Raw genomic sequence first — 25,981 nt, forward strand, 5'->3', positions numbered from 1 at the left:
ACCACATCTTCTTTATCTACTCATCTGTTGATGGACATTAGGATGCTTCCATATCTTGGCCATTGTAAATAATGCTGTGAACATTGGGATCCATATATATTTTCAAAACAGTGTTTTCATTTTTTTTCCAGATATATACCCAGGAGTAGAATTGCTAGATCATATGGTAGTGCTATTTTTATTTTATTTATTTATTTATTGTTTTTTTTTATTTCTGATCTTATTATTTGTTACTTTAGCACATCTCATTTTTGACTAGACTCAGACTTAAAGGTAGAAGCTCTCAGAGAGGACAGCCTCGACTCTTGGCAGTCTGTTCCTGGCATTTTTCTTTGGCCTCCTTCATTCCCTTGTTCAAAAGTTTAGTATATTCTGCAGGCTTTTCCTTATTTTTCTTAGTACACTGTTCCTTCAGAGCAATATGCCAACGTTTGTGTTGCAGAACACGTGGAGTAACAAGATGCTGAATCCTGGGTACTTTGGTCCTAGGTTTCTTACCTTCTTTGTTTATGGGCTTTCTCACAACATACTGGCAGACATCGTCTTCTTTAGAGAGATTGAAAAGCTTGCAGATTCTGCTAGCCCTTTTGGGCCCCTGATGACGAGGCACAGTAGTATCAGTGAGTCCAGGAATATCCTTCTCCCCTTTTTTTATGGTGACCCAGTTGAATACTGAGATTGGCATCCACAATGCAACCCTGTACAGATTTGCACATTCTTTCTTCAGTCTTCCTTGGTCTGTAACAGGAATGCCCATTACTCAGTAGCAGGCGGACTTGGCCATGGATCAAGACACCTGCTTCCTGGTGAAACCTTTTTTGTCATTCTCAACACTGTTTCAAACCACATAACCCTTCCATTCTTCACCCAGAACATCAGTAGCAACTCCTGTGGCCATACCATTCTCATAAAAGGTATGAAGTTTTCATTCATCATCCACTTCAATGAGTTTCTGACAGCCAGTGGCTGGGAAAGAGATATTCACTTTCGTCCTGAAGCAGCTGATGGCCTCCAAGTCACCACGAAGAAGAGTGGTAGTACTATTTTTAGTTTGAGGAATCTCCATACTGTTTTCCATAGCAGCGGCACCAATTTACATTCCCACCAACAATGTACAAGTGTTCCCTTTTCTCTACATCCTAGCCAACATTTATTTGTAGATTTTTTTTTTTTTAATTTATTTTTATTTTTGCTGTGTTGGGTCTTCGTTTCTGTGCGAGGGCTTTCTCTAGTTATGGCAAGTGGGGGCCACTCTTCATCACGATGCGCGGGCCTCTCACTATCGCGGCCTCTCTTGTTGTGGAGCACAGGCTCCAGATGCGCAGGCTCAGCAGCCGTAGGCGCACGGGCCCAGCCGCTCCTAGGCATGTGGGATCTTCCCAGACCAGGGCTCGAACCCATAGTCCCCTTCATTGGCAGGCAGATTCTCAACCACTGCGCCACCAGGGAAGCCCCTATTTGTAGATTTTTGATGATAGCCATTCTGATAGGTGTGAGGTGATATCTCACTGTGGTTTTGATGTTCATTTCTCTGATAATTAATGATGTTAAACATCTTTTCATGTGCCTGTTGGCCATCTGTGTGTCTTCTTTGGAAAAATATCTATTCAGGTCTTCTGACCATTTTTAGTTGTTATATATATATATATATATATATATATATATATATATATATATATATACACACACACACACACATACAGTTCTATGAGCTGTTTATATATTTTGGATATTGACCCCTTATCAATAATATCAGTTGCAAATATTTTCTCCTATTCAGAAGGTTTTCTTTTCATTTTGTCAATGGTTTCTTTTGCTGTGTAAAAGCTTTTAAGTTTAATTAGGTCCCATTTATTTATTTTTGCTGTTATTTCTTTTGATTTAAAAAAACATTGTTATGATTTATATTAATGAGTGTTCTGCCTATGTTCTCTTTTAGGAGTTTATGGTTTCAGGTCTTACAGTTAAGTCTTTAATCCATTCTGAGCTTATTTTTTTATATGGTGTGAGGAAATGGCTTAATTCGTTTACATGTATCTGTTCAGTTTATCCAGTACTACTTATTGAAGAGACTGTCTTTTCTTCATTATATATTCTTTTCTTTTATTTATTTATTTTTGTCTGCATTGGGTCTTCGCTGTTGTGCACAGGCTTTCTCTAGTTGTGGCAAGTGGGGGTTACTTTTTGTTACAGTGCACGGGCTTCTCATTATGGTGGCTTCTCTTGCCGTGGAACATGGGCTCTAGGCACGTGGGCTTCAGTAGTTGTAACACATGGGCTCAGTAGTTGTGGTACATAGGTTTAGTTGCCCTGTGGCATGTGGGATCTTCCTAGACCAGGTCTCAAACCCGTGTCCCCTGCATTGGCAGGTGGATTCTTAACCACTGCACCAGGGAAGTCCCTCTCCATTGTATATTCTTGCCTCCTTTGTAGTAAATTAACTGACCATAGGTGCATGGGTTTATTTCTGGACTCTCTATTCAGTTCCCTCCATCTATGAGTCTGTTTTTGTGCCAGTACTATATTGTTTTGATTACTGAGCTTTGTAGTATAGTCTTAAGTTAGGGAACTTGATACCTCCAGCTTTGTTCTTTTTTTTTTCAAGATTGCTTTGGCAATTCTGGCTCTTCTGTGGTTCCATATCAATTTTAAGATTATTTGCTCTAGTTCTGTGAAAAATGTCATGGATATATCGATAGGAATTTTGTTAAATCTGTAGACTGCTTTGGGTAGTATACACAGTTTAACAATATTAACAATTTTCTTAATTTATTTATCACCTAAGCACACACACACACACATAGAAGTTTCACATATATGACATCATAGATATATCTAGGAGGTTTCTGAGAAGTTTCTTTTATTTTTTTTCCTTTCCTTTTCTTATTCTCCAAAAATATTATCCTAAACCACACATACACTCAATAATAGACATAAGGCTATGTTTCATATTTATATATCATCATATACATATAGAAAATTATAAAATATACACATTTGTAACCACATGCTATCAGAAATGTGTTATTGTAGAAATTAAACTTTTTGGCACTCAATCATTATGTAAATACTTTAAAGTCATTTGACATAATTTTAATTGCTTCTTCTGAATGTTTTTATTAAGTATGTAAAATCAATTATGCCAAAATTTGTCTCAATTCACATTGTTGCCTTCTTTTCCATTACAGGGTTCCAGCACATATGTATATCCATTAATGTTTCTATTTCATTTTTTTTTAAATCAAAGGAGCAGGTTGATGAATAAAAGAGCAAATGCATCTCTAAATTTTGATATTGTGGTACAATTTGCATTTGCCTTAACAATGAATAAAAGCACCCTACATATACCTGTGAAAGTCTGATGGTGGTGCAACAATTTAGCAACTTTACTAAATTTTAATTTCTCTACTTTGCAAATAGAGCAACCGCTTGCTTGGTAGGTAACACCCATTGTTGTTGGTTTGCATTCTTGCCTTAAAGCACCAGCTGGACTTTTAACTACTCTATTAGCCTTTGCTGGAAGGGTGGGGAGCAGGGAGAGAGAGATAGAAAGACAGACAGAGACAGAGAGGGAGGGAGGGAGTTTAAGAAACTGGTTTATGCTGTTGTGGAGTTCGGAAAGTCCAGAATCTGCAGTGTAGGCTAGCAGGCTGGGGACCTAGGGAAGAGTTGATGCAACAGCCTGAGTTGGAAGGAAGTATGCTAGCAAAATTCTCTTTTCTTCAGAGGAGGTCAGTCTTTTTCTATTAAGTACTTCAACTAATTAATGAGGTCCATTCACATTATGAAGTATAATCTGCTCTACCCAGCATCCACATATTTAAATCTTAATCTCATCTAAACAATACTTCACAGAAATATCTGGAATAATATTTGACCAACTATCTGAGTACAGTGGAGAGCCAGGTTGACAATGAAGTTTAACCACAACAACTATGTATATGATTTCATCTTCCTACACACAAGGAAACTGAGACCTAGTACTGTCAAAATGCTGTGTTAAATCAAAAACAGACATTTTACATTTAACTAATTTTGTAGCTGAAACCACTAGTTTTCCCCCATAGTATTTTCTTCACTTCTTTCTTAGAAATAGAATCCTTGAATTATTTGGATACATGGCCATTTGGAATAAACACTGTATTTCCAAGACTTACTTGGAAATAGTTGTAGTCATGTGACTAAGATCTAGCCAATGGAATGAAAGAATATCTATCAGCTGTCTTTTCCAAGAAGTATCTTTAATAGGAATGGGTGTGTTCTTCAGTTTTCTTTTATCACAACTGAATCTGGAGTAAATTAACATGCTAAGTATGGCAGACCAGGTAGATACTAGTAAACTGGCTTCCTTTATAAAAGCTTTAGACTGCTGTCATATTCAATTTGCTTGAGGAAGAAAGATGTTTCTATGTTGATTAAGATATTATTATATTAGGCTTTTTATTACTAACAGGTAAATAATACACTTGTTTTAGATAAACTCTGGTGGCTGATCACAATGTGCCTTTCTATGTTCTATAGAAATCTTTCTACTTACATAGAATGGCCCACTAACTCATTTTCAAATAAAGTTATTTTTCAATGATATTTTTTCCATGCTACCAATTATCTGGCATGACTTTCCAATTAATTATGAACATATTTCACTTCCATTAATTAAGGAAATATAAAATTTTAAGGTACATTTACAAATCAATGATCTACATGATATACTGACACATTGTGGGAGAGTCCTAGAAGTTTCTCAGTTATTTAGACAAAATATCAAATAGCTTAAGACGTTTATCTCTTTTAAACAAGGATTGTTTTTTCTAATTCTGTTTAATCATGATTTTTTTTATAAAAAACAATCAAAACAGTAAAGTTAAAGCCACTGTAATCCTTTTGTTCTAATAATATTACAGATTTTTTTTAAAGCAGTGTTTTTATGATGCTGGAGTAATATATCTATTCAATTGTTCTTTCAAACATTCATTCATTTATACAGCTATTTATTCTATGAAATAATTAACAAGAATCTACTGAATATCAGCTCTGAGGATAAAAGTATACATAAGGCACATGGTCTGCTTTCAAGCTTCTGGTAATCTTTGAAGAAAAAAAAGATATTTAACATGCCATGTATCAGATACATGAAAGGAATAGGTATAGGATATTAGTGTTGCTAACTTAATGTTGGTTTTAATAATTCTCTCTGTTGATGCCCTCCCATGAGAAGTAGAAACTTGGAGCTGTGAATATTGATTTCTTAATGCCTGGAGTTTTTTCTTCTTTAGAATTGCTGAGAAACTAAGAGAAGAATGGAGAGTCATTTGGACATAGATTAATGGACATCTCTTTAACGTGGATCCACGGGGACTTTCAAAATTTCTCTGGTCATTATATGGCGAGCACCAATATCTCAGGAAGCTTGGCACTCATTTTTTTCCTTTAAACAACAGTTTTGTGGTAAGAATGAATCCCTAGGGGTGTAGAAAGTGTCAGTTGTTTGTATTTAAAAAAATACTCTTCTCAGACTGCAGTGGTAAATATTACTCTTTCTTTCTTAAGTAACTCATGTTGCCTGAGTCTAGGAAGAAATAACATAGACATGGTTTGTCAATATATCTCAGAAGAAAATATCACAGATGTGTCCCATCCTTTTCAAGTTCAACCTGTACCCCCACTGGATTTATCAATATTTCATGTTGATAAAAACAAACGGGGTGAGGATGAGATTTGATCAGATTTGATGAGTCTTAAAGGAGGAAATAGAACTTAGCAGTATCTGATAAAAGTGCTACATGGCTGAAAATAACCATAAGATGTTCTCAAACCTTTACAGGCACGCTTCTGCAGTTTTCATGATGTTATGGATGGTAAGGAGAGATACATAAATGTGAATCATTTTACTCATTTTTTTAGGAAATGTAAAATGACTAATTTAGTCAAGTAAAGAAACTTTTCATTCCGTAAATGTAGGTAGCCTTTGTCTTGAAGTTATGGATTATTGAGTAATTACAAGAATCCACGGGCATTTATGAGTGAAATTTTTTTTTAATTTATAAAAAAAATCTCCAGATGTGGACAACAAAAACCCCTAGCTCAGAAGAGAAACAAAACAGAGTGCATAGCTGAAAGAATTCAAGAAGTCAGGGAGAATTGGAAAAAGACTTGATGAAGCAAATATTATACAGAGATGCAGGAGTAAAAGGAAAGGACATATTTAGACTTATGGCCTTAATATTTTCAAGTAGAGAGAAAGCAGAAAACCTTTCATCAGAAATCAAGATTATTGTCTGACTTACTTCACTTAGTATGATAATCTCTAGTTGCATCCATGTTGCTGCAAATGGCATTATTTCATTCCTTTTTATGTCTGAGTGATACTCCATTGTATATATGTACCACATCTTCATCCATTCATCTGTTGATGGACATTTAGGTTGCTTCCATATCTTGCTTCCAGTGCTGCTATGAACACTGGAGTGCATGTATCTTTTTGAATTAGAGTTTGCATATTTTCCAGATATATGCCCAGGAGTGGTATTGCTGGATCATATGTTTATTTTCAGCTTTTTAAGGAACCTCCATACTGTTTTCCATAGTCACTGCACCAACAGTGACATTCCCACCAACAGTGTAGGAGGGTTCCCTTTTCTCCACACCCTCTCCAGCACTTATTATTTGTAGACATTTTGATGATGGCCATTCTGACCTGTGTGATGTAGTACCTCACTGTATTTTTTATTTGCATTTCTCTAATAATTAAAGATGTTGAGCGTCTTTTCATGTGCCTGTTGGCCATCTGTATGTCTTCTTAGAAGAAATGTCTACTTAGGACTTCTGTCTGATTTTGTGTGTGTGTGTGTGTGTGTGTGTGTGTGTGTGTTTTGGGTTTTTGTTATTGAGCTGTATAAGCTGTTTGTATATTTTGGACATTAATTCCTTGTGGGTCACAGGTCACATCATTTGCAAATATTTTCTCAGACTCCATAGTTTGTCCTTTTGTTTTGTTTATGTTTTCCTTCGATGCGCAAAAGCTTTTAAGTTTAAATAGGTCTCATTTGTTTATTTTTGCTTTTGTTTTCATTAGTCTAGGAGACAGATACCAAAAACAATATTGTTGTGATATATGTCAAATAGTGTTCGGCCTATATTTTCCTCTAGGAATTTTATAGTATCTGGTCTTATATTTAGGTCTTTAATCCATTTTGAGTTTATTTTTGTACATGGTGTTACAGAATGTTTTAACTTCATTCTTTTATATGTAGTTGTCCAGTACCCAGTACCACTTATTGAAGCGACTGTATTTTCTCCCTTGCATATTTTTGCCTCCTTTGTCATAGATTAAGTCAGACTGAGAAAGACAAATATCATATGATATCACTTTTTTTTTTTTTTTTTTTTTTTTTTTTTTTGCGGTAGGCGGGCCTCTCACTGTTGTGGCCTCTCCCCTTGCGGAGCACAGGCTCCGGACGCACAGGCTCAGCGGCCATGGCTCACGGGCCTAGCCGCTCTGCGGCATGTGGGATCTTCCCAGACCGGGGCACGAACCCGTGTCCCCTGCATCGGCAGGCGGACTCTCAACCACTGCGCCACCAGGGAAGCCCCTGATATCACTTTTATGTGGAATCTTTAAAAATGATACAAATGAATTTACTTACAAAACAGAAATAGACTCACAGATATAGAAAACAAACATGATTACTAAAGGGAAAATGGTATTGGGATAAATTAGGAATTGGGGATTAACAGATATGCACTACTATATATAAAATAAACAACAAGGACCTACTGTATAGCACAGAGGACTACATTCAATATTTTGTAATAACCTATAATGGAAAAGAATGTGAAAAACAATAAAAAATATAAATATAAATATATAAATTGATTCACTTTTCTGTACACCTGAAATATTATAAATCAACTATACATCAATTTAAAAAAATAAATAAAATAAAGCAGCTATGGGTGGCCATTCTTGATGCTCCTAGTCAAAAATTACAACATGACAATTACAGCCTGAATGTATAGATGACAACCAACTCTCTGACTTACTTCATCTAACATGAACTGCCATGTTGGTTTTGGTTTATGGAATCTAAACCTCTTCCTAAGGTTGATGCTATCTGACTCCAGTCCCCAGATCTGTCAAGTCCTGGACCTGGTCTCTAAGCCTGATGTTCTTTTAAACTAAAAATACTAGAGCTAATTATAAATTACCCTTGGTTCTCAGGTTTAAACATATCTCTTTTAATCATATGCTTGAGTTATTGATAAATTCATAGCCTAAATTAGGACCAACCTATTTTTCTGCTATTTCTCTTATAATTATCTTCTAGAAAATAGTCTTCTATTTAATCTCAAAACCTAGGCTTGGGGTCTTTATGTTAGCTGAAAGACTTGTCTGGTGCCAACTTTTTGCCTGCCTATATTTCTATGGATTATTCCCAAATTTCCATTATACTCATTTACAAGTAATCTGATGAACTTTAAAAATATTGAAATGGCATGGACATACATATATACACTACCAAACGTAAGGTAGATAGATAGTGGGAAGCAGCCGCAGAGCACAGGGAGATCAGCTCGGTGCTTTGTGACCACCTGGAGGGATGGGATGGGGAGGGTGGGAGGGAGGGAGATGCATGAGGGAAGGGATGTGGGAACAGATGTATATGTATGACTGATTCACTTTGTTATAAAGCAGAAACTAATTTAAAAAAAATAAAAAAAATATTGAAATGATTAAACCATAACTTGATGGCTTTTCAAATTCATTGTATAACATTGTTTCTACTTGAACCTTCTCTTAAGTTTTTAATTGCATGTGTACCCCCAATTAACTAAAATAAATAATATGGTAGCTCACTCACAGAACTGTGAGAAAAGTATATATATTTTTGTGTTAAGACACTAAATTTTGGGATGGCTTTTTATGTGATAATAGATAACTGCTGCATAAACAGATGAACTAATGTAGAAATGGGCTGCTGCCATAACCAAAACTTAAATTATGTGGGTTGAATTTGACATAAGGCAACAAGCTCAGTCTGGTAATGCAATGCAGAAACTGTTAGAAAAGCTTGGAAAATGACAACTTACATTTGTAATAGTGAAATAATTGAAAAATGTTTTCTGTGATGACTTGGAACATAAAAAAATGCATATAATATTCTAGTGAACAGTAGAAGATTATTACCAGGTAAAAATTTAGAAGTATCATTGGCTTTTTTAAACTATCAATAGTAATATACAAGAAAGATATTAACTAAACTCAAATATTAGAGTTTGCAGAAATAATTTAGAAAGAATATAAATGATCCAAAACTTTCTGAGTTAGAAAATAACATTTATTATCAATTCCAGGCTCTCAAGTTTCAAAAGATTTTTAGACCAAGAGGTAGCCTCAAGGTCAAAAGAAAATTTAAGATGCAGGCAAGAACCAATGATTAAGACTACTGAGTAACTTAAATTGATGCCTAGTACACTCCCTCAACTAGACAAAAAGGCTTCTAAGAATCTTAAGAACATTGTCTCACAACAGCCTGAAATTTCCAAAGTTTATAGATACCTGCCCCAATTATGAGTGTGATGATTGAGGAAAGCAATGGAACACCAGTCATGTTTAGGGGAAATCCACAGGACCTTTAAGAAAGTTGTACTGGTGAAAGTGATGCCAACTTGGACTAAAAAGGTTCAAATGCAAACCTTTTTTTAAAAAGGGTCTTTCAGCCCCTACCATGCTATGAACAGGAAGGAGGTTAAGAAAGACACTAAGCTACACACATGACATTTTTTATAGGAAAAAAAGTTAGATCATAGGGCAGATATCCACAGATAACAATGGACCAGACGCTACTTTAGGGCAGAATACAGGCCAAATCAAGAAATATTTGATAACTTCAGATTTGGGAGAACTTTTTGGTTGCCACATTGCTATGGGACAGTGATTGCCATGTACCTACCATTTTGCCATTTTCAAATGTGAATGTTTATATGACTGTTACTCTGTCCTTACTTAATCATTGTATGTTGGTTGCATTATAAATCAATGAGAGACTCATCTGAGAAACCATCTCTGCATACAATTTTAAAGCATGAGATTCTGAACTCATTATCTGATTTCATGATTGAATGAGACATTTGGAAGTTAATATATGTATTTTTATGGTGGAGAGGACATAAATCAACTGGAAGAAAATTACTGTAGATTGCTCACATTAATATGTTCTCCTTTTTATTAGAGTATAAGTAATAATACTCCTTTTTTATGTGTATATACCTTGATAGTTTCCTGCCACAATGACACATACAATATGTCTTCAGACTTCTTTGGTCAATGGAATACAAGAAAAGTCAAGCCAGTGAATTTTTAAAAATATTTATACATATGGGCTTGCACCCTTTTGCTGTTTTTGATATCATATAACTGCTATATGAAGAATTTTTAACTACTCTGCTGTATGATAAGAGACATGTAGCTCAATTTCATCTGTTATGTCATCCAACAACAGCCTGCCAACTTCCAGATAAGTGATTAAATCCATCCTACATTATTTAGCTATCTGCTGACATAATAGATTGTTTCAGTCACATCAGCAAGTTCAAGCAAGTTAGGCTGAGCCAGTTCAAACATGAAGTATCAATAACTCAACCCACAGAATCTCGAGATAAATGAATGATTTTTAAGAGCCTGTATTTTTCAGAGTGTTTTGTTGTAAGCCAAAGGTAACTGATAGATATAACTAGACATGTTTCATATTTTGAACTAGATAATACAGATTTATCCAATGCAATTGACCTGAAAACACAAATCATTTTATAGGAACCCTTGTATTATATTGATATTGATAAGATGCAGAATAATAAAATAGAATCAGTAGAAGAAAATAGAGAAAGGAAATAATTATTTCAGATTTTCACACTGAAAGGGAGATACATTTTAAGAAGATAGTTGCATACCATAAGGTGTGGAATTTGTAGGATAACAGTATAGATTAACCAATTACAAGGACATTGAACATTTAAAAAGTATTTTCTAAGGCATTTTTAGATTTGAAGCAATTTTATGAGAGATAAAGTCAGTATGAAAATATGAACAAGTTGTGTAGTGCAATATGTCAAAAAGTTTAGTGATAAAATCAGTCCATTTTGTCTTAGAAGTAACTACTATGTCACTACTATATGCAAGAATTCATTCTCGGTAATGAAGGTACAAACGTACAATCACTTTTCTTAAAGAGCCTAGTGTCTACTAGGTGATTAGAAAATATATTTAGGAGATATTTAGCTCAAAAAAAGGCTATATAATTATTATTTTTTTCTTTGCTTATTATAGAATAAAGAATATGAGACAAGATTTGAAGTCAGAGTTGGACAGTCTAATATACAGTGACAGTCTGGAGTCTCATTGTTAACAAGAACCTGAGCATGCAAGAGAATAAAATTATGACTTTTAATATTAACATCTGGTTACTTCTCCATTGACTGTGTTTCAAGGAAAAAAACTTCTGAGAATTACTATACCACTAAAGCTACTTGGCCAGTTTGTTAGAGACTATATTTTATTCCTAGCATGTAAAGTGGACAAAATCTAACAAACTGGCCAAGCAGCTTTAGGTAGAGTAATTCTACTTCAGACTTGCACGTTGATTTCTCAGTTTTTCAATGAAAACTGCAAATAAGAGACATAATCAAATGTTCTGCTTCAAGCTGAGGGAGTTATCAATTAGGAAAAGATGGTTACAAAGTCACTATCTTTAAAAAAAATAGATAACTTAAATCACTGATTGTGAGGGACATAATAACAGATTACCTAGATGCTATCCATTGTGTAATTCAAGGTTAACATTTTATGGGTTGGTACTTATTGGTGATCCTAGAAAACTTCTGGAAATACCATAGATAGACAAAGGCTAATTTGGAAAAAAAATGTTTGCATATTCTAAATCTCTCCACATCATGAAAAAAAGACATAACTGTGACTGTCTTCTATTAGGACCCCACCCAGGCCTAATGAAAAATTAACTTTTGTTTTGGTTCCCAGATGATTATGAGGCAAACATTTTATAAAGTCCATGGCCCTTTCTTCATGAGCTGCTATTGCCAGTGAGTAGAGACACTTCCAATTATTTCCATGTGTTTTTCTTTCCTCAATCCAGGAGCCTGATCTATCATGAGAATGCTGATTCTGACTTTATTCGGGAGAAAGTAGTTTTATAAGATTAAGCAACTATGATTTATCAAAAATTTAAATTATCTATTTATTGATATTATTTTGATGCTGCATGCTTCTAATTTCTTCAGGTAGAAGAGATGAGGCCATTGGTGGCTTCTACTATCTCTGAGGATGCCTTCTTGAAACTGCCCCTTAGTGAGAAAGCACAACTTGCAGGTGATTTAGTCATGCTCTCTTTTCAACTGAATCTCCTTCTTGAAATACAGGCATCAAAGAAGAGTCTGAACCTTTGTGTGACCTGATGCACAGTTTGATATTTTAAACCCCATGCTTTCAGCAAGGCAAGATTTTAGTCTCATTGTATCATTCAGTATTATTCTATGATAAAATGGCCTGTTGTCTTTGTACCACATCTTCCTCCAGCCTGAGATTGTCACTGTCACCAAAGATAACTGCATAGATAGAACCGTTTCTACAATTAGTTAACAAAACTTCAAGTCTTCATAGGATCAAGGACAAAGTGTAAAAGCAGTTGGTGTACTCTCCTCCCTCCCCAGCATGATAATTTTTCACAGGCATTGAATCAACACCATCCTTACAAGAAAAGAAGGTGAAAGTGTTAGGGACATGCCTTTTACACACTCTGGACAATGATTACCTTCTCACAGTCTGTACATAAACCTCATCAGGAACAGTTTTCAGAAGGTGCAAACTGCCTCTTTAGTAAGAAACAGCAAAAATAACTTTCAAATGTTAAATATATGGTCATCTGGTTTTAGTGTAGTCTGGTTACAAAAAAAAAATTACCTCTAAATGACAGTCTTATCTCTGTTAAAATAGAAAGACAATTTCCAAATAGTAAGCTTTTGTTCACTGGTATGTTATTTTGACTGTTAACAAAAAGATAACTTTATTTTTCGTGTTGTCAACCACTTTCTTCATATCCTGTTCTAACTCACTGGCAAATCTAACCACCTTCTTCCGGTTTCAGTAGGGCTCCCTTACTTTCTTGATATATACATTCAATTCAAAACTTTTAAAATTTATTATTTTATAGTATCTTCCTGCTTGGGAATGTTGAAATTGGTGCTAAGGATTGTGTCTCTAAAAGTCAAAGCTGCCATTTCTGCTGCTATTCTTCCCTTCCCCTCTTAGTTTATCTGTCACATATACCAATTTAGTCCACCCCAACTGGTTACATCTACTACCCAAGGAAGACTTATAATCAAGAAGACCTCTGACATGACAGACTTTACCATCAAGTATCTTTCTTGCGGTTTCAAGAAGCCAGAAATGCCTTGTGTGCCCTTTGAAATTTGTAATACATGAATAAGGAAGGAAATGTCTCCATCTCTATTTGCATTTAAGGCTCTTAGAGAGTTAATGAAGTATAGTTAGATAGATTCTTTCACATAAAAACCTCTATTTATTTGTCTTTGAAACCCCATCCCTCCAGAATAGGATTGCCTGAAGTTGGTACTATTGATATTTTAGGCATAACTCTTACTGGGGTGGGGGAGCTTCCTTTGCATTATAGATGTTTAACAGCAGCCCTGACTACTACTCTCTGGGTGTAGACATTATCCTCATCATTTATAGCAAACAAAGATATCTCCAAACATTGCCAAATATTTCCTGAGTGTCAAAAATGAGAACTACTAGTTAAGAACTGCTGCTATCGAATTTGAGTATCATTACATGGGGCTAATCCATGGAACAAATCTGAGTGAAAAAATATTTTCACTAAAATCACATTTCCCTCCAAATAAGATTTTATTACTAAGAAAAGTTTGCCTGAGTGATTTCTCTCTTATGGTGCCCACAGTATACCTGCCTGTCAGTGAACCTCCCAAACATGCCTAGACACATCTATTTCATGTGCTGAAAAACTGGGTTTTCAACCTTGGCTTCTTCATGATGTTTTTTGTTGTTGTTGTTGTTGTTGTTGTTGTTTTTGTCACCATAGTCAACAAATTGCATGTAAAAAAAGCATATGAAATGAGCAATAATTTTAAAATTACTACTAAATGCTTAATCATCTATGCTCTGTCAGAAAAATACAATAGTTTATATTGTTGAGATACCCCCAATCTCTCCAACAAAAAGATAAGCTTAAAAAAGTATAAATATAATGATATCCAGCAATTTGAAATTCTAAGAAATTTTGAACTTTTTTTTGCAATGTGTCTAATTTGTGTGCTGTCAAAATAATCTTCTAAATAATCATGTGAGATGAAAATAGATATGTTTCAGATATGGAATGTTTCAAAGGTATAATCAGATGATCAGTCAGACGTAAAAAAAGTAAGTTTGGAACATTTTGTTCCCTTCATTTATTTTCTGGCAATACGTGAGTTATTTTTAAATTTTAGGTATGATTTTTATACTGTTCTGAAAGTGTGTGTGTGTATTTAAGCTTTAAGTCCTAGCCTTGGCTTTAAATGGACAATGATAGGCTTCAAACTGGGTAAATAGAATGATTTTTCATTACACAGAAACATAGAATTTTAAAAGACCTAAGTAAGTTATGTTGTTTGGTCTTTTCTTCTGGAGATGTGTTAGTCTTCTGTCACTTCCTGCAACTGAGTTGATTAATTTGCCCTAGGGACAGGACAGGAAAAAAGATGCAGCCGTAGAGAATGGACTTGAGGACACGGGGAGGGGAAAGGGTAAGCTGGGACGACGAAGTGAGAGAGTGGCATGGACATATATACACTACCAAATGTAAAATAGATAACTAGTGGGAAGCAGCTGCATAGAGCAGGGAAATCAGCTGGGTGCTTTGTGACACCTAGAAGGGTGGTATAGGGAGGGTGGGAGGGAGAAGCAAGAGGGAGGGGATATGCAGATATATGTATACTGTAGCTGATTCACTTTGTTATACAGCAGAAACTAACACAACGTTGTAAAGCAATTATACTCCAATAAAGATGCTAAAAGTAAAAGAAAAGACTACAAACCAAAACACCTTCCAGCCCTAGTAAGGTCAGTGGCTCTCAAAGTTGAGTCTTGGGGTGAGTTGACTCAGTATCACCTGAGAACTTTTTAGAACATTAACTTGTCTGACTGCCTTATCCCAACAAATGCCCTCCTCCTTACCCATCCTCATGTATTTAATGATAAAGTGTGGGTATGGGACCCAACAATCTGTGGTTTAACAAGAATTTCCAATGCTACTAATGCATGATCAAGATTGCAAACCACTGAGTTAAGGAAACTGTTAAACTCACATAATATGGTTTGGTGAAGACTAAAAACTACAGCAAATTATTAGAGAATGTGTATCCTGTTTTAAACCTGTTGTTTTCAACTTAACACTCTGCTAGTTCAAAAACAACTTTTTGTAGGATAAATTCTGCCTATTCTATCTACATGCTGCCAGTTTTTAAAGCTTTTAAACCTATGCTGTTCTTCTTTAACTCACAGGCTCATTTTATACTAATAATTATGTCACTTTCCCACTTTCTCGATTTTAATTTTATGTATCACCTGAACCATGTGGTTCAGGTCCTAACTTCATGAAATAGCTATTTTTAAAAGTGTTATGTAATGTAATCTAAAATATTTATTCAAGAATTAAAAAGTCGCTTTTTATATCTGCAAATACTCCCGTGTTATAGTCATCAAATAACATGATAAAATACTCTAAAAATCAATTGAATTAGAAAAACACCAACCATTCAGTCATTGATGGGTTATTTTGACCCTCAGCAAAGGAATGGAAAAAGTCAACTGAAACTTTGGTATTTAAAAATAGCTAATCTTCTAGCAGTTCTGATTTTTTTAATTTTAATTCAATTGTTCTTATGGTTAGTGGTGCTAAAATTTTTATATTGAATTTTAACATGATTTTAATTTCTATATTTAAACAGGTATTTTCACTCCATAGAAAATAGGAACTTGATGTTTCTTGCAAGTCTTTGCAGGTATTCTGGTATTTTTTAATGGCATTTTCTTAACTCAGTGATTAGAACAATGGCACATGTTGGTAATGAATTACTCATAGAGTGATTTGGCCAAGGTCACTGGAGCAAAATTTTATAAATCTAAACCTTGTTTTTTCCCAGAATGCAAGAAAATCTAGTTTATAATAAATGAAATATGTGAACTCAACCTCAGGGATATAAAAAATCAACTGAAAGCCCTGGTTTATGTGGTAAGTTTCCTGCATGTGAAATGTCAGGGATGATTTTTAGACTTATACTCAGTTATATTGCTTCATAAATTAATTTATTTAAATATTTCCTTTAATGCCAACATTTTTGGATGATAAAAATAATTAAGGGATGAGACTGCTATTATTCACTTGACACTGTAAAAAATTTAAATACCCAGAAAATACAGACATACCAGGATTTGAACTTCTAACCTTTCACAATATTATCTAAACATCTTGTTTTCTAAGCTGTGCAGGATTTTTTGTTTGTTTGTTTGTTTAATAAGAACGTGGGATTTTGTGTGTGTGTATGTGCTAAGAGCACTTAAGTATCTAGTCTCTTAGCAAATTTCAGGTATACAATATTGTTAACTGTGATCACCATGCTATACATTAGATCCTTAGAACATACTCAATTTCTAAATGAAAGTTTGTACCTTTTCTTTCCCCATTTCTCCCACATCCCAAGTCCTGGCAACCACCATTATATTCTCTGGTTCTGAGTTCAAATTTTTCTTTAATTATCAGATTAATATTAGTTTTTAGATTATTATTTAAATTTTAGATCTCACACCTAAGTGATATATATAAAGTGGAAAAAGAATCTTTACTCAAAATTAAATTTCTAAAATTCAGTTTTCCAAAAAATAAAATAAAATAAAAAATCATTTTTCCTAGCAAAAGCTTACTTTAATTATTAATTTTAAAGTGCTTAAACTAAAAACATACAAGTCTTTTCATTTTCAAATCTTATGCTTCTGACAGTTTTGAGTTTATATTTTTGTGTTTTAAACTTTGGATAAGAAAATTAGCCCAATCGGTAAATAGGTATATGTGTGTGTGTGTGTGTGTGTCTGTGTGTGTCTGTGTCTGTGTCTGTGTGTGACCCAGGCAAATCATTTGACTATTTTTATATGAGTGATTTGCTTTTTTACTTAGTGAATCATGTATTCTTTATATATTCTGAAATAATTCCATTCTCATAAATGTCTTCTTTCAAACCCATGATTTGTTTTGAGAAGCTAAAGATTTTGCTTTTAATGAAGTTTATTGTGTCAATCATTTTCTTTTTTATTAGTGCTCTTCTTCTCTTTTGAAGAAATCATTTTCTATCTCAAGTCATATAGATAATCTCCTCTTTTTTTTCTTTTAACTTTTCAAATTTAGCTATATGATGTTCCTGGGCTTGATTTTTATGTATGCTATGAGGTAGGAGTTTAAGTTTACTTTTATATTACTTTTCAAGTAATTAATCATCTTTATGAAAAAATCCTTCATTTCTTCAGGGCACTGCAGTGGCATGCATATAACAACACAGATGCAGGTAAATTTTTAAACTTCCTATTCAGTTTTGATTGTCAATTTATACAAATACCAGACTAGTGTCTTCTTTATGTTTTACAGTGTTAAGACATCATCTTCTTCAAGATGTCCTTGACTCTTCTTGTACTTCTGCATTTCTATATAAATATATATATATTATATATATATTATATATATATATATATTATATATATATATATATATATATTAGTATATGCTTATCAACTTTTGTTAGAAAAAAATACCTGGAAATTTTATTAGTATTGTTTCCAATCTATATCAGTTTGGGGAGAATTACCATCTTTGCAATAATGAGTCTTATATACATAGTATATTCCTCCAATTACATGTAAACATTTTTTCAGTAATTTTTGTATGTTTTATTGCCAGGTGTAAATATAGAGGTAAATATTTCATTGGGATTATTCCTAGTTATATATTACGCAATGCTAATGTAAATGAAGTCTTTTTGAAATGCCATTTTCTAATTTCTTATTGTCAGGTATTGAAATAATTGTTTTTCTATATTGACCTTGTATACTACAACATTGCTAAATTTACTTCCTAGTTACATATTTATCTATAAATTTCTTTTACACTTTGTTTTATAATTGTGTCACCTTTCTAGTTTTTATATATTTTATTGTTTTTTTCTTTCTCATTATATTACAGAAATCCTCTACTACATAGTTGAATAGGAGCAAGTAGAGCATACATTCTTATTTCATAGCTAATCTTAAGGAAAATGTTTTCAATATCTCCTCTTTACAAATGATTTTAAGGTAGTTATTCTTAATCAGATTAAGGAAGTTTCTTAATATTTGTAGGTGGTTAAATATTTTATCATACCTAATTTTATCAAAAGCTTTTTTTGCATACTTTGAGATTATATTATGTTTTTCCTTTTTATTTTGTTAATGTGGCAATTACATTGCCTGATTTGCAAATATTAAACACATCTCATTTTTCCATAGGAGGAAGAAACTTTGTTATATATATTGATCATTTAATGAATTGCTGGATTTCATTTCCTAATTTCATTTCATTTGGGATTTTTGTGTCTGTGTGAAACATTTCCCTGTAATTTGCCTCTCTTTGGTATGTTATATGGTGTGTGAAAATTATGTGGAAGTTTTTTTTTTTCTATTATCAAGAAGAGTGCCATTTCCTTTATTTCTAATTATTTTTATTGCTTCTCTGTTTTCATTTATTCATGTTATTTCATGTTGTCTGATATTTTGTGATAAGAAGGATTTGAATAGCCACTCACAGTTTTGACTTCTTTTAAAAATTTCATATGATTCATCAAATTTGTTTACTTCTCATAATTAGTTAGATTGTGAAAGACGTTTGTTCATCCTCAGGCAAAAAAAAAAAAAAAAAGCCCTCTAATTTGTTGTTTGATTCAAGTCATTAATCCATTGAATCTAAACATAGAATTCATGGAATGAATTCCATGTGCACTGTGGATGAGAGTGCATTTCGTATATATTGTCACAGTCAATTTAATATGAGTGCAAAATATATTTGAATTGAAAATTTTATAATCTCAAATTCTTCCATAAAAATATCCCATTGTGGATGATGATGCTTACCATGCTCCTAAAACTTGGTGTGTAGAAGATCCCTTTTGACCGTTCATAATTTCTTTATGTTTCTTAGTTCCTACTATCACTGTGCCTTCTTTCAAAAACTAGATTTTATTCTTAACAGCAATTCTAATTGTTTTTTTTCTAATTATTTCTTTTTTGTATTGAGGTATAGTTGATGTACAATATTATATAAGCTTCAGGTCTGTGACATCGTGATTTACAATTTTAAAGGTTATATTCTATGTATAGATATTATAAAATAGTATAAAATTTTGGCTATATTCCGTGTGTTGTACAATATATCCTTGTAGCTTGCTTATTTTATACATAGTAGTTTGTACTTCTTGATCATCTACCCTTATCTTGACCCTCCCCTCTCCCCCCAGTAACCAGTAGTTTGTTCTCTATATCTGTTAGTCTGTTTCTTTTTGTTTATATTCACTAGTTGGTTTTAATTTTTCAATTCCACAATAAGTGATGTCATACAGTATTTGTCTTTCTCTGACTTATTTAACTTAGCATAATACCCTCCAAGTCTATCCATGTTGTTACAAATGGTAAAATTTCATTCTTTTTTATGACTGAGTAGTATTCCATTCTACATATATACAACAACTTCTTTATACATTCATCTGTTGATGGGCACTTAGGTTGCATCCAAATCCTTGTGGTTGTAAGCAATGTTGCAACGAATACTGAGGTGCATGTATCTTTTAAAATTAGTGTTTTGTTTTGTTTTGTTTTTTTTCAGATATATGGCCAGGAGTGGAATTGCTGGGTCATATGGTAGTTCTGTTTTTAGCTTTTTGAGGAAACTCCATACTGTTTTGTATATTGGCTACACCAATTTACATTCCTGTCAAGAGTCTATGAGAGTTCCCTTTTTTCTACATTCTAGCCCATGTTGGTTATTTGTGTTCTTTTTGATGATGACCATTCTGACAGGTGTGTGGTGATATCTCATTGTGGTTTTGATTTGCATTTCTCTGAGGATTAACAATGGTGGGTATATTTTCATATGCTGTTTAGTCATCTGTATGTCTTCTTTGGAAAAAATATCTATTCAAGTCTTCTGCCCATTTTTTAATTGAGCTTTATGTTTTTTTTTTTTTGCCTTTGAGTTTTATGAGCTATTTATATATTTTGGGAATGAACACCTTCTCTTTCATATCATTTGAAAATATCTTCTCCCATTCATCAGGTTGTCTTTTCATTTTGTCAATGGTTTTCTTTGCTATGCAAAAGCTTTTAAGTTTACCTAGGTCTCAATTGTTTAGGTTTGCTTTAATTTTCTTTGCTTAAGAGAAAGACCCAAAAAATATTACTACAACTTATGTCAAAGAGTGCTCCCCCTATGTTTTTCTTTAGGAGTGTTATGGTTTCTGGTCTTACCTGTAGGTCTTTAATCCATTTTGAGTTGATTTGTTTTGTTTATAGTATGAGGAAATGTTCTAATCACATTCTTTTACATGTAGCTGTCCAGTTTTCCCAGGGCCAATTACTGAAAAGACTGTCTTCTCTATTGTAGATTTTTGCTTTTGTCATAGATTAATTGACCCTAAATGTATGGGTTTATTTCTGGGCTCTCTATTTTGTTCCTTTAATCTGTATGTCTGTTTTTGATTGCTGTAGCTTTTCAGTATTGTCTGAAGTCAAGAAACATGATTCCTCCAGCTCTGTTCTTCTTTTTCAAGATTCTTTGGATATCCAGGGGCTTTTATGCTTCTATACAAATTTTAGGACTATCTGTTCTATTTCTGTGAAAAATGTCCTTCGTATTTTGATAGAGATTCCAGTGAATCTGTAGATTGCCCTGGGTAATATGGTCATTTTAACAATACTAATTCTTCTAATCCATGATTAGAAGTTTCCATCTGTTTGTGTAGTCTTGAATTTCTTCCATCAGTAACACTAATGAGAAATTGTAGGTAACACAAACAGATGGAAAGATACACCATGTTCTTGTCATTTCATTGTTTTAGGTGAATTATATCTTTTACACTGTGCATTAGCTGTCTCCGTTGATTTCATATTATGTCTTATTCACACATTTTTTCACTCCATATCTTGTTATTATGACCATGTTAGGTCCATGTTAATGATGCATCCAATACCCTTCTGGAAAGATTTCTGCCTTTACTAGGATGGCCATGCATTGATATTTGGTCAGGAGTGTCCAAGTTTATAACTCTTGTCTTGAAATTATTTTTAATATCTCTCCTTTACACTCTTAAAATTACCAATACTTCCCATTTACATCCTTAAAAATGACTTAGTTTTGACAATACATTGCATGATCACACTAACTATACCCACTTCTAGAATGTACACTAGTAGATGATATTTGATCTTTTCACCATTTCCTATACTGGTGAATTTCTTTACTTATTAGCTACATTAAAAATGATGAAAGAAAGACAAATTACTCCATTTTATCTTTGTGGATATCCTTATTTCCTTGCTTTTCCACCATATTCACATACTGATGGTCAATACTGATCATACAAAATTGCTTCCTCAAGCTGTTCACACTGAAAGCTTCTAAACTCTGGATGCTATTGAAAGTCATAAAACATTGTACATTCAGCCCTCTCCATCTGTGGATTCTACATCCATGGATTCAACCAATCAGAGATCAAATATATTTGAAAAAAATTCCATTAAATTTCAAAAAGCAAAACTCAAATTTCCTTCATACCAGCAACTATTTACATACATTTACACTGCATTAAGTATTGTAAGTGTTCTAGAGATGATTAAAAGTATACAAGAGGATGTACATAGGTTACATGAAAATCTATGCCATTTTATATAAGGGATATAAGCATCTGTGGATTCTGCTATCCACAGAGGGTCCTAGAAACAACCTCCCATGGATACTGAGGGACAACTATAGATTGTTACCATCATAAATTCTAATTAGGCAAAAACGGTTGTGTTCTCAGGAATGCACTGTGGTCCCTTGTTTACCCAGGTTCAGACATCTCTCCTATTCTCTTCAGTAGCTCTTTCAAATCTACACTAAACTACAGAGATCATCACAGACATGCTTCTCACATCTGAGAGAAACTGACTATCCCTGCAGTCATAGAGATGTAGCAAATCTATGATCTCCTTTATAGCCACTTACTTACTGATACACATAATTTTACACCACAAGAGTCTTGTTACTTTAGAAAAAATATATATTATACTTCCACTTATTATTTGCAAGCATGTTGTTCTCCCTGTCTTAATAGCAATTCAAAATCTGAACATACAGAAAAATCAACAACTCTTGGATGCATGAGAGATGAGAATACAAGGCAAACCACTACTCCCATGTTTGAAGACATAGACAGGTGAACATAGGGAGTCACGGCTTAATGGAAAAGAGACTCACAACTGCAAACATCCGTAGTAACTGGTATTGGAGTAGGAAAATAGGATCTATAATTGATGAATTGTTGGAGACTCAATATGGACAATTTTGAGAGTTAAAATCCTTAGGGGGTCCTAGTCATAAAGGGGTCCCCACACTTTTGTAAGTTTTACCATAATGATCTCCACCAGGTTACCACAGTAAATATTAGAGGGGAAAAGATAAAACAAAGCAAAACAAACAAAAAAAAAACTTGTGGGGCTTCCCTGGTGGTGCAGTGGTTGAGAGTCTGCCTGCTGATGCAGGGGACATGGGTTTGTGCCCTAGTCCGGGAAGATCCCACATGCTGCTGAGCGGCTGGGCCCATAAGCCATGGCCACTGAGCCTGCACGTCTGGAGCCTGTGCTCTGCAATGGGAGAGGCCACAACAGTGAGAGGCCTACATACCACAAAAAAACAAACAAACAAACAAACAAACAAACAAAACCTTGTGCTTCTGAAGGGAGCAGAAGAAAAGAGACCAATTTAAAACATATTTAAAATACACCATAGTGCTCTGTTCTTCATGAGGTATTTCCTCAGGGATAATTAACCAGAGTCAAACTTACCAAGGTATTATCAGAGCATAAATGACCTGGGGAAAGAGAAATACCCAACTTGATTCAGCTCTAGCCTTCCAATTAAGAGAAAGGAAATACTTAACTCCAGTCAACTCTAGCCATTCTATCACACCTAAGAGGGAGGAAAAAAAACTGAGAAACATTGTGAAGTTCACCTTCCAGAGTCATAGGTTAATTAAAAGTTTGAGACCCAATCATAAAACTATAGACCACTTCCCCTACTCCACACCTTACCACCACATTACTAAAGGCCTCTATTTACACAAGTTGCATTTACCTGGTACATTATATCTGGATATTGAAAAATAATTACAAGGCATAAAAAGGCAAAAACACAGTTTAAGGAGACAGAGAAAGTATCAGAAACAGAAATAACAGGGATGCTGGAATAATCAGACCAAGATTTCAAAACAACTGTGATTAATAAGTGAAGGACTCTAATGGATAAAGTAGACAGCATGCAACAAGAGATGAGCAATGTAAACAGAGACAAAAATCTTATTAAAGAACCAGAAAGAAATGCTAGTGGTCAAAAATACTGTAAGAAAAATGAAGAATGCCTTTGATGATCTTATTAGTAGACTGGACATGGCTGAGGAAAGAATCTCTGAAACTGAGAATATCTCAATAGAATTCTACAAAATTGAAAAGCAAAGAGAATAAAGACTGAAAAAAAAGTGAGAACAGAATATTTGAGGACAGTGGGACAGCTACAAAAGGTGTAATATATGTGTATAGGAATATAAATCAGGAGAAGTAAAAGAGAAAGAAAAGAAAGAAATAGTTGAAGGAAAAATTAGAATTTTCTCAAATTAAGGCCAGAAACCAAACAACAGATTGGGCAGCTCAGAGAACACCAAGGAAACGACATGTAGGCATATCATTTTCAAACTACAAAAATTAAAAATAAAGATACAATCCTGAAAGAAGCCAGAGGAAAATAGTACCTTACCTATAGGGGAGCAAATATAAGAATTATGTCCAACTTCTCAAAAAGAGAGTGGAAGGAAATATTTAAAGTGTTGAGACAAAAAAAAATCAACATAGAATTCTGTAGTTTGCAAAATTATCCTTCAAAGGTTAAAAAAGAAATAAAATATACTCTCAAACACACAAAAATTGAGGGAATTTGTTGCCAGTAGACCTGCCTTGAAAAAAATGTTAAATAACTTTTCTTTTGGAAGAATAAAATAATTAGGGTTAGAAGCTCACATTTGAAACACTAAAGAGCATAGAGGAAAGAATAAAAAGTAAAATAAAACTTTCATTCTCTTATCCTTAATTTAACTGATAACAGTTTCTTCAATATAATATTAGCAACAATGAATTCAATTATGCATATATATTATGTGTGTGTATACATACACACACACACACACATATATATATATATACATACCTACTTATGTATACAAGTATGTAAGTAAAATGAATGACAGCAATGATACAAGGGTCGAGGTGTAAGATTATTTTGTTAGTTTTAAGTACTCACACGCCCCTTGAAGAGGTAGAGTGTTATTTAAAAGTGGAGTTGAAGTAGTTGTAAATGTCTAATGCAAGTGTAGGACAACTATTTAAAAAGTAAAAACAAAACAAAACAAAAAACAGAAATATAACTGAAACTGATATGCCAAGAGAGGAAAGAAAATGGAATGATATAAAATGCTTAATTAAAAAGACAAAAGGCAGAGTGTTTTCAAGATGGTGGAGGAGTAGGAGAACATGGAGCTTATCTCTCTTCACAAATGCATCAAGAATGTATCTACTGATGGAACACTTCCCAGAGCACCAGCTGAACACTAGCAGAAGACCTTGGACACCAGAAAGGGCAGGAAAGAACCCCATGTAACCAGGTAAGATGAAAGAAAGAACAAGGGAAAAAGAAGAGGAGAGGAAGTGAGCCAGGACCTGTGCCCCTGTTGGGGGAGCTGAGGAAGAGGCGAAGTTCCTGCAACTGGGGAAGCCTTTTCACTAATGGGGAAATCACTTGGGACAGAGGGGAGCATCTGAGGCTGTTGGATGAGGGTGAAACAGCCGGTCCGGGGCAGACAGGAAAGAGTATGACCTACACAGATGCCATGGCCCTGTTCATCCCAGACTGGGACATGTGTCAACTGGTGTGCACAAAGGCAGGGAGCTGGAACGTGGGGATTGTATAGCAAACCTGGGGAGAACACTGCAATTGGCTGTGTGGAGACAGCCTGAGGGAATGGGAGGGAGGTAATCCACAACCAGGAATGCTTATGGAGGAAACCCAGACTGCCACAGAAACAAGGTGCTACTGTTCAGTGATGCAGAGGGGTGGAGCCACCACTGCAGCCTCTATCTCTCCACATGCCAGTCCCTGCCCCTCTAGGCACTAGGAAAGGGCCCCACCAAGGCTGGCTCTCGTGCATCTGCTGCCAGACACTAGGAAAAGCCCCTACCAGGGCTGGTCTTCTTGTGCCTGCTGCCGGGCACTAGGAAAGGTCCAAGCCAAGGCTGGCACACATGCACTTGTCACTAGGCACTAGGAAAAGCCCCTACTGGGGCTGGCCTTCTTATGCCTGCTGCTGGGCACTAGGAAAGGTCACTGCCAGGGCTGATCCTCTAACAACAGCTGCCAGACTCTAGGAAAGACTCCCACTAGGGCTGGATCTCTCATGCCTGTGGCCACTGGCTTCCCCACACACCTCCTTACCAGCAGTACTGGATTTCTCATAGCTGTCAACCCCCACACCATGCACCTGTAACCACCGGAGCTACCATGACCCTGGCCGCCAT

At 34.6% G+C, this 25,981-nt stretch overlaps 1 pseudogene across 1 annotated transcript; it reads right to left on the reverse strand.

The window, feature by feature from the left end:
- Nucleotides 1-63: 63 nt before the first annotated feature.
- Nucleotides 64-25,981, reverse strand: LOC308617908 (small ribosomal subunit protein eS6-like; annotated as a pseudogene). Its single transcript has 2 exons — nt 25,938-25,981; nt 64-1,040 (listed from the first exon to the last, which is right to left on the reverse strand). The product of its transcript is annotated as a small ribosomal subunit protein eS6-like (transcript).

This window comes from Mesoplodon bidens (genome assembly GCF_964165515.1).
Source record: "Mesoplodon bidens genome assembly, chromosome: 5".
Lineage (NCBI taxonomy): Eukaryota > Metazoa > Chordata > Mammalia > Artiodactyla > Ziphiidae > Mesoplodon > Mesoplodon bidens.